Consider the following 14,140-nt stretch of genomic DNA (forward strand, 5'->3'; position numbering starts at 1 on the left):
TTTTTCTTTTTTTCCACAAACAAACAAACAAGCATAAAAATATTGAGCATGACATCCAGACATATCCTCCAACACAGCACACATGCACAGTCAAATAGTATCTCACAAGCTATAATACAAAACTAAATGGATTCACAAGCATAAGTCATCACCTCCCAGTCTTAGAAACTTGACAAATAAAATGTGTCCATTCTAATTTCTACCAGTGATCCTAACAAGCATTTGTTCATAAAATGCTTCCTCCAACATTAATTATATTCACTGTTTCAGAGTATGAGTGGCATGACCCTACTCTAGCTGCTGTAACCATACCAACAGTGATCATTTGTTACATTAGGTAACTCTGTTCTATCGCCCAAGAGACATATTCTCTGTGAAACTGGAGTTGTTCACCCCAACCATTCCTCCAGCTATTTCAAAACATCCTTCTAGCAAGGTAGCACTAATGTACATTCGCATATTGTGAGTAAAAAATGTCCCAGTGTCTTTTTGGCATTTCCAACACAGAGAACTGTTGGTCAACCACATCTTCTGAAGCCTTGTTGGGGTCCAATAAAACCTATGTAGTATCTTATATTGAGTAAGTCTCCTCCTGGCTTCCCTTATGTTCCTCCCTGAGCTGGACAAGATCTTCAACCAGGTCTCATCCTCAATTTCACACTTAAGGTCAATTTGACATATTGTTCTGATGTTTTTACAGTATTTACTCTGCAGATGACTAAATATTGAGCAAAACATGTCTGCTTTATGTTTGGGTAATTCCAAATACTCAGCTATTGGGTTCTTTCCTGGATTTTGTTGATACCCGGTTAACAAACTTTCTCTCATTTGTAAATATTTCCAGAAATATCTGTTGTCTCCCACATCATATTTTTGTACCAAATCTGAGTATGACATTAAAACATCTTCATTGTTCAGATCACCTATAGTATGAATTCCTTTCATTAGCCACTGTTTCCAGTACACAGACGTCTTCCTATCTGTAGCCTAGGATTGTGCCACAATGATGAGAATCCTTGTTTTAGATGTGAAATTCCACATATCTCCTGTACTGTTCTCCACACCTATTTTGAGTGCAACAAAATTGGGTTGGGAGTTTCAACAGACCTCTGCCGTGTAAGACTACGTGACAGAGTATCAACAGACCTCTCCCCTGTAAGACTACGTGACAGAGTATCAACAGACCTCTCCCCTGTAAGACTACGTGACAGAATATCAACAGACCTCTCCCCTGTAAGACTACGTGACAGAATATCAACAGACCTCTGCCCTGTAAGACTACGTGACAGAATATCAACAGACCTCTCCCCTGTAAGACTACGTGACAGAATATCAACAGACCTCTGCCGTGTAAGACTACGTGACAGAGTATCAACAGACCTCTCCCCTGTAAGACTACGTGACAGAGTATCAACAGACCTCTCCCCTGTAAGACTACGTGACAGAATATCAACAGACCTCTCCCCTGTAAGACTACGTGACAGAATATCAACAGACCTCTGCCCTGTAAGACTACGTGACAGAATATCAACAGACCTCTCCCCTGTAAGACTACGTGACAGAATATCAACAGACCTCTGCCCTGTAAGACTACGTGACAGAATATCAACAGACCTCTCCCCTGTAAGACTACGTGACAGAGTATCAACAGACCTCTGCCCTGTAAGACTACGTGACAGAATATCAACAGACCTCTCCTCTGTAAGACTACGTGACAGAATATCAACAGACCTCTCCCCTGTAAGACTACGTGACAGAATATCAACAGACCTCTGCCCTGTAAGACTACGTGACAGAATATCAACAGACCTCTGCCCTGTAAGACTACGTGACAGAATATCAACAGACCTCTCCCCTGTAAGACTACGTGACAGAGTATCAACAGACCTCTGCCCTGTAAGACTACGTGACAGAATATCAACAGACCTCTCCCCTGTAAGACTACGTGACAGAATATCAACAGACCTCTGCCGTGTAAGACTACGTGACAGAGTATCAACAGACCTCTCCCCTGTAAGACTACGTGACAGAGTATCAACAGACCTCTCCCCTGTAAGACTACGTGACAGAATATCAACAGACCTCTCCCCTGTAAGACTACGTGACAGAATATCAACAGACCTCTGCCCTGTAAGACTACGTGACAGAATATCAACAGACCTCTCCCCTGTAAGACTACGTGACAGAATATCAACAGACCTCTGCCCTGTAAGACTACGTGACAGAATATCAACAGACCTCTCCCCTGTAAGACTACGTGACAGAGTATCAACAGACCTCTGCCCTGTAAGACTACGTGACAGAATATCAACAGACCTCTCCTCTGTAAGACTACGTGACAGAATATCAACAGACCTCTCCCCTGTAAGACTACGTGACAGAATATCAACAGACCTCTGCCCTGTAAGACTACGTGACAGAATATCAACAGACCTCTGCCCTGTAAGACTACGTGACAGAATATCAACAGACCTCTGCCCTGTAAGACTACGTGACAGAATATCAACAGACCTTTGCCCTGTAAGACTACGTGACAGAATATCAACAGACCTCTGCCCTGTAAGACTACGTGACAGAATATCAACAGACCTCTCCCCTGTAAGACTACGTGACAGAGTATCAACAGACCTCTGCCCTGTAAGACTACGTGACAGAATATCAACAGACCTCTCCCCTGTAAGACTATGTGACAGAATATCAACAGACCTCTGCCCTGTAAGACTACGTGACAGAATATCAACAGACCTCTGCCCTGTAAGACTACGTGACAGAATATCAACAGACCTCTGCCCTGTAAGACTACGTGACAGAATATCAACAGACCTCTCCCCTGTAAGACTACGTGACAGAATATCAACAGACCTCTCCCCTGTAAGACTACGTGACAGAATATCAACAGACCTCTGCCCTGTAAGGCTACGTGACAGAATATCAACAGACCTCTGCCCTGTAAGGCTACATTACAGAATATCAACAGACCTCTCCCCTGTAAGACTACGTGACAGAATATCAACACACCTCTCCCCTGTAAGACTACGTGACAGAATATCAACAGACCTCTCCCCTGTAAGACTACGTGACAGAATATCAACAGACCTCTGCCCTATAAGACTACGTGACAGAATATCAACAGACCTCTCCCCCTGTAGGACTACGTGACAGAATATCAACACACCTCTCCCCTGTAAGACTACGTGACAGAATATCAACAGACCTCTCCCCTGTTAGACTACGTGACAGAATATCAACAGACCTCTGCCCTATAAGACTACGTGACAGAATATCAACAGACCTCTGCCCTATAAGACTATGTGACAGAATATCAACAGACCTCTCCCCCTGTAGGACTACGTGACAGAATATCAACAGACCTCTCCCCTGTAGGACTACGTGACAGAATATCAACAGACCTCTCCCCTGTAAGACTACGTGACAGAATATCAACAGACCTCTCCCCTGTAGGACTACGTGACATAATATCAACAGACCTCTCCCCTGTAAGACTACGTGACAGAATATCAACAGACCTCTCCCCTGTAGGACTACGTGACAGAATATCAACAGGGGTGAAAGGATAACTTCCCGTTCTATTGTTATCCAATCCAAGCCAGCATCCCTTTGCCCCAATGCTTTGCCAATTTAGCCATTTCAAATGATGAATTGTACAGTGTAACATCTGGTAAAGCCTCCTACATCCATTGGTGATCACATCTTCTTCATATTTATTAATCCTGTTTTTTTCCCCTTGTCCCACCAGGAAGTTTGAAAAGCCAGGCTGAGTGGGCGGGGAGCTTATATTCATGAGCTCGCCTTGACTGACAGCTCTTTGAAATGTTTTTTTCATACATCTCCCGTTTGGCATGGCTCTTTTGATGCGGTTCACAGCAGCACTGATGGATGTGTTGACATACCAACAGTGATCATTTGTTACATTAGTTAACTCTGTTCTATCACCCAAGATACATATTCTCTGTGAAACTGGAGTTGTTCACCCCAACCATTCCTCCAGCTATTTCAAAACATCCTTCCAGAAAGGTAGCACTAATGTACATTCCCATATTGCGTGTAAAAATGTCCCAGTGTCTTTTTGGCATTTCCAACACAGAGAACTGTTGGTCAACCACATCTTCTGAATCCTTGTTGGGGTCCAATAAAACCTATGTAGTATCTTATATTGAGTAAGTCTCCTCCTGGCTTCCCTTATGTTCCTCCCTGAGCTGGACAAGATCTTCAACCAGGTCTCATCCTCAATTTCACACTTAAGGTCAATTTGACATATTGTTCTGATGTTTTTACAGTATTTACTCTGCAGATGACTAAATATTGAGCAAAACATGTCTGCTTTGTGTTTGGGTAATTCCAAATACTCAGCTATTGGGTTCTTTCCTGGATTTTGTTGATACCCGGTTAACAAACTTTCTCTCATTTGTAAATATTTCCAGAAATATCTGTTGTCTCCCACATCATATTTTTGTACCAAATCTGAGTATGACATTAAAATGTCTTCATTGTTCAGATAACCTATAGTATGAATTCCTTTCATTAGCCACTGTTTCCAGTACACAGACTTCTTCCTATCTGTAGCCTAGGATTGTGCCACAATGATGAGTATCCTTGTTTTAGATGTGAAATTCCACATATCTTCTGTACTGTTCTCCACACCTATTTTGAGTGCAACAAAATTGGGTTGAGAGTATCAACAGACCTCTGCCCTGTAAGACTACGTGACAGAATATCTACAGACCTCTCCCCTGTAAGACTACGTGACAGAATATCAACAGACCTCTGCCCTGTAAGACTACGTGACAGAATATCAACAGACCTCTCCCCTGTAAGACTATGTGACAGAATATCAACAGACCTCTGCCCTGTAAGACTACGTGACAGAGTATCAACAGACCTCTCCCCTGTAAGACTACGTGACAGAATATCAACAGACCTCTGCCCTGTAAGACTACGTGACAGAATATCAACAGACCTCTGCCCTGTAAGACTACGTGACAGAATATCAACAGACCTCTGCCCTGTTAGACTACGTGACAGAATATCAACAGACCTCTGCCCTATAAGACTACGTGACAGAATATCAACAGACCTCTGCCCTATAAGACTATGTGACAGAATATCAACAGACCTCTCCCCCTGTAGGACTACGTGACAGAATATCAACAGACCTCTCCCCTGTAGGACTACGTGACAGAATATCAACAGACCTCTCCCCTGTAAGACTACGTGACAGAATATCAACAGACCTCTCCCCTGTAGGACTACGTGACATAATATCAACAGACCTCTCCCCTGTAAGACTACGTGACAGAATATCAACAGACCTCTCCCCTGTAGGACTACGTGACAGAATATCAACAGGGGTGAAAGGATAACTTCCCGTTCTATTGTTATCCAATCCAAGCCAGCATCCCTTTGCCCCAATGCTTTGCCAATTTAGCCATTTCAAATGATGAATTGTACAGTGTAACATCTGGTAAAGCCTCCTACATCCATTGGTGATCACATCTTCTTCATATTTATTAATCCTGTTTTTTTCCCCCTGTCCCACCAGGAAGTTTGAAAAGCCAGGCTGAGTGGGCGGGGAGCTTATATTCATGAGCTCGCCTTGACTGACAGCTCTTTGAAATGTTTTTTTCATACATCTCCCGTTTGGCATGGCTCTTTTGATGCGGTTCACAGCAGCACTGATGGATGTGTTGACATACCAACAGTGATCATTTGTTACATTAGTTAACTCTGTTCTATCACCCAAGATACATATTCTCTGTGAAACTGGAGTTGTTCACCCCAACCATTCCTCCAGCTATTTCAAAACATCCTTCCAGAAAGGTAGCACTAATGTACATTCCCATATTGCGTGTAAAAATGTCCCAGTGTCTTTTTGGCATTTCCAACACAGAGAACTGTTGGTCAACCACATCTTCTGAATCCTTGTTGGGGTCCAATAAAACCTATGTAGTATCTTATATTGAGTAAGTCTCCTCCTGGCTTCCCTTATGTTCCTCCCTGAGCTGGACAAGATCTTCAACCAGGTCTCATCCTCAATTTCACACTTAAGGTCAATTTGACATATTGTTCTGATGTTTTTACAGTATTTACTCTGCAGATGACTAAATATTGAGCAAAACATGTCTGCTTTGTGTTTGGGTAATTCCAAATACTCAGCTATTGGGTTCTTTCCTGGATTTTGTTGATACCCGGTTAACAAACTTTCTCTCATTTGTAAATATTTCCAGAAATATCTGTTGTCTCCCACATCATATTTTTGTACCAAATCTGAGTATGACATTAAAATGTCTTCATTGTTCAGATAACCTATAGTATGAATTCCTTTCATTAGCCACTGTTTCCAGTACACAGACTTCTTCCTATCTGTAGCCTAGGATTGTGCCACAATGATGAGTATCCTTGTTTTAGATGTGAAATTCCACATATCTTCTGTACTGTTCTCCACACCTATTTTGAGTGCAACAAAATTGGGTTGAGAGTATCAACAGACCTCTGCCCTGTAAGACTACGTGACAGAATATCTACAGACCTCTCCCCTGTAAGACTACGTGACAGAATATCAACAGACCTCTGCCCTGTAAGACTACGTGACAGAATATCAACAGACCTCTCCCCTGTAAGACTATGTGACAGAATATCAACAGACCTCTGCCCTGTAAGACTACGTGACAGAGTATCAACAGACCTCTCCCCTGTAAGACTACGTGACAGAATATCAACAGACCTCTGCCCTGTAAGACTACGTGACAGAATATCAACAGACCTCTGCCCTGTAAGACTACGTGACAGAATATCAACAGACCTCTGCCCTGTAAGACTACGTGACAGAATATCAACAGACCTCTCCCCCGTAAGACTACGTGACAGAATATCAACAGACCTCTGCCCTGTAAGGCTACGTGACAGAATATCAACAGACCTCTGCCCTGTAAGGCTACATTACAGAATATCAACAGACCTCTCCCCTGTAAGACTACGTGACAGAATATCAACACACCTCTCCCCTGTAAGACTACGTGACAGAATATCAACAGACCTCTCCCCTGTAAGACTACGTGACAGAATATCAACAGACCTCTGCCCTGTAAGACTACGTGACAGAATATCAACAGACCTCTGCCCTGTAAGACTACGTGACAGAATATCAACAGACCTCTCCCCTGTAGGACTACGTGACAGAATATCAACAGGGGTGAAAGGATAACTTCCCGTTCTATTGTTATCCAATCCAAGCCAGCATCCCTTTGCCCCAATGCTTCGCTAATTTAGCCATTTCAAATGATAAATTGTACAGTGTAACATCTGGTAAAGCCTCCTACATCCATTGGTGATCACATCTTCTTCATATTTATTAATCCTGTTTTTTTCCCCCTGTCCCACCAGGAAGTTTGAAAAGCCAGGCTGAGTGGGCGGGGAGCTTATATTCATGAGCTCGCCTTGACTGACAGCTCTTTGAAATGTTTTTTTCATACATCTCCCGTTTGGCATGGCTCTTTTGATGCGGTTCACAGCAGCACTGATGGATGTGTTGACATGACTACTGCGTCAGAGTTTTGAATGACCCTTTCTCCACCTTGTGTTCCATGCTGGCTGAAGACCTTGTTAGACAGTAACTATATAACACCAGACTCAGATGCAAGGGGAGACATAAGTATCTTTGCCATAGATTAATAGGGTAAACTTTTAATTATATTTGCTGACACCCTACAGGCAAATTTTGTAGCTATATAAATCACGCCCCTCTACAAACACGCCTTCTCCGATGTTGGTTACATGCCGGTACTTATTTAAATTAGGTAAGAGAATATCATGTTAAAATGGGAGTTGATGTCACCCTATCCCCTTAATAATCCCGCCCTCCTGAATCCAAGTGTTTGACATGGGGGAGGAGAACAGTAACTTTATGATGAAACTTTATCAATGTAGAAGTAACAGTCATTTTTCATACTTTGGTCATAATACACTACATGGCCAAAATGATCTTGATACCCCTTCAAATCAGTGGATTTGGCTTTTTCAGCTGCACCCGTTGCTGACAGGTGTATAAAATTGAGCACACAGCCATGCAATCTCCATAGACAAACATTTGCAGTAGGCTACCTAAGTATGATTCTCAATCAGAGACAACTAATAACACCTGCCTCTGATTGAGAACCATACTAGGCTGAAACATAGAAATACCCAAATCATAGAAAAACAAACATAGACTGCCCACCCCAAGTCACGCCCTGACCATACTAAATAATGACAAAACAAAGGAAATAAAGGTCAGAACGTGGCATTTATACATGTTTAAACATACTGTGGATGCATTTATACATGTTTAAACATACTGTGGATGCATTTATACATGTTTAAACATACTGTGGATGCATTTATACATGTTTAAACATATGGTGGATGCATTTATACATGTTTAAACATACTGTGGATGCATTTATACATGTTTAAACATATGGTGGATGCATTTATACATGTTTAAACATACTGTGGATGCATTTATACATGTTTAAACATACTGTGGATGCATTTATACATGTTTAAACATACTGTGGATGCATTTATACATGTTTAAACATACTGTGGATGCATTTATACATGTTTAAACATACTGTGGATGCATTTATACATGTTTAAACATATGGTGGATGCATTTATACATGTTTAAACATACTGTGGATGCATTTATACATGTTCTCCCCTGGGCCCCCTCCTCCTAGCCTGGGTACCAGTCTGTTTAGCTAATGTTCCACTCTTTGTACTCTGTATCATATACCAAAGACTGCAGAAATGCCAGTTTGTTTAGCATGACAAGGAGAGGAATGATAACCAAACAGACTGGTACCCAGTCTACCCTCCAAATGCCAGCAGAGTAACTGGAAACGAAGCTATTTTATTTCACCTCGTTTCCATTCCCACCTAACGCTGTCACCACTGTAATATATCTGAGAGAGAGGATACCCCCGGATTTATCCTAGATCATCTCAAGGACAGCCTTGGGCCCTGCAATTGGCCCAGAGCGGAACACAAGGCTGTGACCATGCGGCCACACCCACCTATCTTTCTGGAAATGCAGCAGAACAGGAGATGGTGCAGCAGTCCCTATCCCTGTCCCAGCCTAGCCTGCCCATCCCATTCCCAGTCAATGACCCTGGGCCCATTTACAGAAAGCAGTCAATAATCTTATCAAGACAAGCAGAAAGAGCTGTCTGCGTCACCTGACTAGAGTGGGTGTGGCAGGCAGTCCAGTGCAGCCACAGCTCCACACCTTGAACAGACGACATTGTGTCTTCAGCACCCCGCCTCCCCTCCTTCCCTCCCTCTACCCTTTCACACAGGGAGAGAAGGAGAATCCCTATTTCTGAACTGTGTGATTTCTTTCTCTCTCTCTGATTGGTATTCTGGACCAGTGTGCCTGTTCTGCAGTGTGGGTTTGTGAATGCTGGTGCCTGTCAGGGAGAGGAGAATCGCACTGCAGTGGCGGGTGGAGTGAGGACTGGAGAAGGGAGGGAAGAGGCGGGAGTGTGAGGAGGTGGGGAACACACACACAGTACTGTGCCTGCCAGGGAACCCTCTCTGGAATGACTATGTCACACTTTTATTTTAGAGGCGGAACTAATGTTGTACAGAAATGCTTCGGTATAATGATGATTCTCTGTGATCAAATCCCTCATTAAAAAAAAGGAGCATGTGAGACTACATCTATGATACATATAGAAATAGAAGATTGTATTATTGATTACTTTCATAAAACACTAACTGATATGCTATCTGTTAGCCGATACATGAGATAGAATGTCCCGCCGTCTGCTGCAGCTAGATGAACAATACGTCTAGTTTGAGAAAGCTTGTTTCCTTGCTTCAGTGGGTTGTGAAATGACATTGATAGAATAATATGGTATGCGAGCACAAAAGCAGCCTTGAATCATGGCTGTGTTAAAGATGAGCAATAATGACTGTATAAAATAAATCATTCAAAATACTGACCTATATTTTATGCAAAAAAAAAAGGACAATTATATTATTTTATTATAATACAGTTGCTCAGAGTAATGTTTTTTTCTTCACAAAAAGGTAGGAGTCCAAATTATTGACACCCCTTTTTTTATTTTACCTTTATTTTACTAGGCAAGTCAGTTAAGAACAAATTCTTATTTTGAATGACGACCTAGGAATAGCGGGTTAACTGCCTTGTTAAGGGTCAGAACGACAGATTTTTACCTTGTCAGCTCAGGGAGTTGATCTTGCAACACAAGAGTCCAACGCTCTAACCTCTAACCGCAAAGTCCAACGCTCTAACCTCTAACCGCAAAGTCCAACGCTCTAACCTCTAACCGCAAAGTCCAACGCTCTAACCTCTAACCTCTAACCGCAAAGTCCAACGCTCTAAACTCTAACCGCAAAGTCCATCGCTCTAACCTCTAACCGCAAAGTCCAACGCTCTAACCGCTAACCTCTAACCGCAAAGTCCAACGCTCTAACCTCTAACCGCAAAGTCCAACGCTCTAACCTCTAACCGCAAAGTCCAACGCTCTAAACTTTAACCGCAAAGTCCAACGCTCTAACCTCTAACCGCAAAGTCCAACGCTCTAAACTATAACCGCAAAGTCCAACGCTCTAAACTCTAACCGCAAAGTCCAACGCTCTAACCTCTAACCTCTAACCGCAAAGTCCAACGCTCTAAACTCTAACCGCAAAGTCCAACGCTCTAACCTCTAACCGCAAAGTCCAACGCTCTAAACTCTAACCGCAAAGTCCAACGCTCTAACCTCTAACCTCTAACCGCAAAGTCCAACGCTCTAAACTCTAACCGCAAAGTCCAACGCTCTAACCGCTAACCTCTAACCGCAAAGTCCAACGCTCTAACCTCTAACCGCAAAGTCCAACGCTCTAACCTCTAACCGCAAAGTCCAACGCTCTAACCTCTAACCTCTAACCGCAAAGTCCAACGCTCTAAACTCTAACCGCAAAGTCCAACGCTCTAATCTCTAACCGCAAAGTCCAACGCTCTAACCGCTAACCTCTAACCGCAAAGTCCAACGCTCTAACCTCTAACCGCAAAGTCCAACGCTCTAAACTTTAACCGCAAAGTCCAACGCTCTAACCTCTAACCGCAAAGTCCAACGCTCTAAACTCTAACCGCAAAGTCCAATGCTCTAACCTCTAACCTCTAACCGCAAAGTCCAACGCTCTAAACTCTAACCGCAAAGTCCAACGCTCTAACCTCTAACCGCAAAGTCCAACGCTCTAAACTCTAACCGCAAAGTCCAACGCTCTAACCTCTAACCTCTAACCGCAAAGTCCAACGCTCTAAACTCTAACCGCAAAGTCCAACGCTCTAACCGCTAACCTCTAACCGCAAAGTCCAACGCTCTAACCTCTAACCATAAAGTCCAACGCTCTAACCTCTAACCGCAAAGTCCAACGCTCTAACCTCTAACCGCAAAGTCCAACGCTCTAACCTCTAACCATAAAGTCCAACGCTCTAAACTCTAACCGCAAAGTCCAACGCTCTAACCTCTAACCGCAAAGTCCAACGCTCTAACCTCTAACTGCAAAGTCCAACGCTCTAACCTCTAACCGCAAAGTCCAACGCTCTAACCTCTAACTGCAAAGTCCAACGCTCTAAACTCTAACCGCAAAGTCCTACGCTCTAACCTCTAACTGCAAAGTCCAACGCTCTAACCTCTAACCGCAAAGTCCAACGCTCTAAACTCTAACCGCAAAGTCCAACGCTCTAACCTCTAACCGCAAAGTCCAACGCTCTAACCTCTAACCGCAAAGTCCAACGCTCTAACCTCTAACCGCAAAGTCCAACGCTCTAACCTCTAACCGCAAAGTCCAACGCTCTAACTTCTAGGCTACCTGCCACCCCAGACACCCCTAATGACACCCCTAAGGATTCTTATAAACAAAGTAGTCCAAAATTGAGTATTAGGTCCCATATTCCTTGCATGGATGCTACCATTATTACAGATAATCTGTTTTGGGAATATGATCTTTCTCTGTAACTCTCTGTAACTTTCTCACTCATCATTATTTACAATTCATGAAGGATTATCGGTAATCATGGAAGCATCCACATGAATGTAGAAGTTTTAAGAAACATTGCCACAGTGTCTCCTGACCCCTCCTGTCTCAGCCTCCAGTATTTATGCTGCAGTAGTTTATGTGTCGGGGGGCTAGGGTCAGTTTGGAATATTTGGATTACTTCTCCTGTCTTATCCGGTGTCCTGTGTGAATTTAAGTATGCTCTCTCTAATTCTCTCTTTCTCTCTTTCTTTCTCTCTCTCGGAGGACCTGAGCCGTAGGACCATGCCTCAGGACTACCTGGCATGATGACTCCTTGCTGTCCCCAGTCCACCTGGCCATGCTGCTGCTCCAGTTTCAACTGTTCTGCCTGCGACTATGGAATCCTGACCTGTTCACCAGACGTGCTACCTGTCCCAGACCTATTATTTGACCATGCTGGTCATTTATGAACATTTGAACATCTTGGCCATGTTCTGTTATAATCTCCACCCGGCACAGCCAGAAGAGGACTGGCCACCCCTCATAGCCTGGTTCCTCTCTAGGTTTCTTCCTAGGTTTTGGCCTTTCTAGGGAGTTTTTCCTAGCCAATGGGCTTCAACACCTGCATTGCTTGCCGTTTGGGGTTTTAGGCTGGGTTTCTGTAAAGCACTTTGAGATATCAGCTGCTGTACGAAGGGCTATACAAATAAATTTGATTTGATTTGATTGTATTCTTATTTACAGTAAAAGTGATTCCAAAATGACACAATACATTGTTTACTATTCATTTCTATTGGGCACAAATCAATCTGAAACACAACCAAAAACAAACTGTAAATAGATCCATCGAGTTTGTAGAGTGACAAGCTTGATGTAGTCATTGCGTGCTAGGAATATGGGACCAAATACTAAACTTTTGACTACTTTATTTCTAAGGGTTTCAATCATTTTGACCCCTACCTTTTTGAGAAAAAATTATTGTTAAATAAAATGTCTTTCACTGAACAATTGTATTAGTATAAAATTATATAATTTCCCATTTATTTTTGAGAATACAATTTAAGTCAGTATTAGAATGAATCATTTTATACAGTCATTATTGCTAATCTTTATCAGGAGTGTCAATCATTTCGGACCTCACTGTATAACTTGGTATAGTTACGCAGGGAGTGACTGGTAAATATTGGTGCAAATATACAGTACATTACTGTAGCCCATTTCTGTATGTTTTTAATGAGTACACATTATACATAAAACAAAAACAAATTATAATACATGGGACTTACAAAGCAATTTTCAAGGACCCAAATTGTAAAAATAAACTGCAGCCATTGTATTCTACCGTGCAAATATACCGTGTGTTATAGGGAAATAATGCACGCTCTAGAATGCCCTTCAAGCCATTCAGAAAGGAGTATTCAACAATGCCATGTTATAAGCTAAGAAAATACAGTGGTCCAGCTGCAGTAGGGGTGTTCCTGTTATGAACTTGTTCTGTTCATTCCCGTGGGTTAATGAGAATAGGGTTTCCTTTGTGTTTCCCCATCACTGTGTCACTAGACAATGCACCAGGCAAGCACCCAGGAACCACAGAATGAACAACCTGTTCTCAAGACAACGTCACAGGCAAACCTGGGAAAGACTTGGACAGATTTTCTCTGAGGACAGGTTGAACCCAATTACACTTGAAGCAATAAATCCTACCACTGCAATTTCCCTGCCTGACCTGCCAGGTTTCCCCTTCTCTATCTCTCCTTCCCACCTCTCTCTCTCTCTCTCTCTCTCTCTCTCTCTCTCTCTCTCTCTCTCGCTTGTTATTTTTTTCCTCTTTCACTCTCTGGTTATTGCACTTTCCACACAACCATCTCCCTACCTTTCCTCCTCCTCCCGAACTCCCGCTCTCCCTTCCCTTTTCTTCTTCCCCCTCTCAGTATACCTTTGTCATCCTCATCTCTCTCTCTCTCTCTCTCTCTCTCTCTCTCTCTACCTATCTCTCTCTCTGTCTCTCTCGCTCTCTCTCTCTCTCTCCTTACCACCTCTCTCTCTCTCTCTCTCTCTCTCTCTCTCTCTCTCTCCTTACCACATCTCTCTCTCTCTCTCTCTCTCCTTA

This window comes from Oncorhynchus mykiss, chromosome 4 (genome assembly GCF_013265735.2).
Source record: "Oncorhynchus mykiss isolate Arlee chromosome 4, USDA_OmykA_1.1, whole genome shotgun sequence".
NCBI classification, from domain to species: Eukaryota; Metazoa; Chordata; class Actinopteri; order Salmoniformes; family Salmonidae; genus Oncorhynchus; species Oncorhynchus mykiss.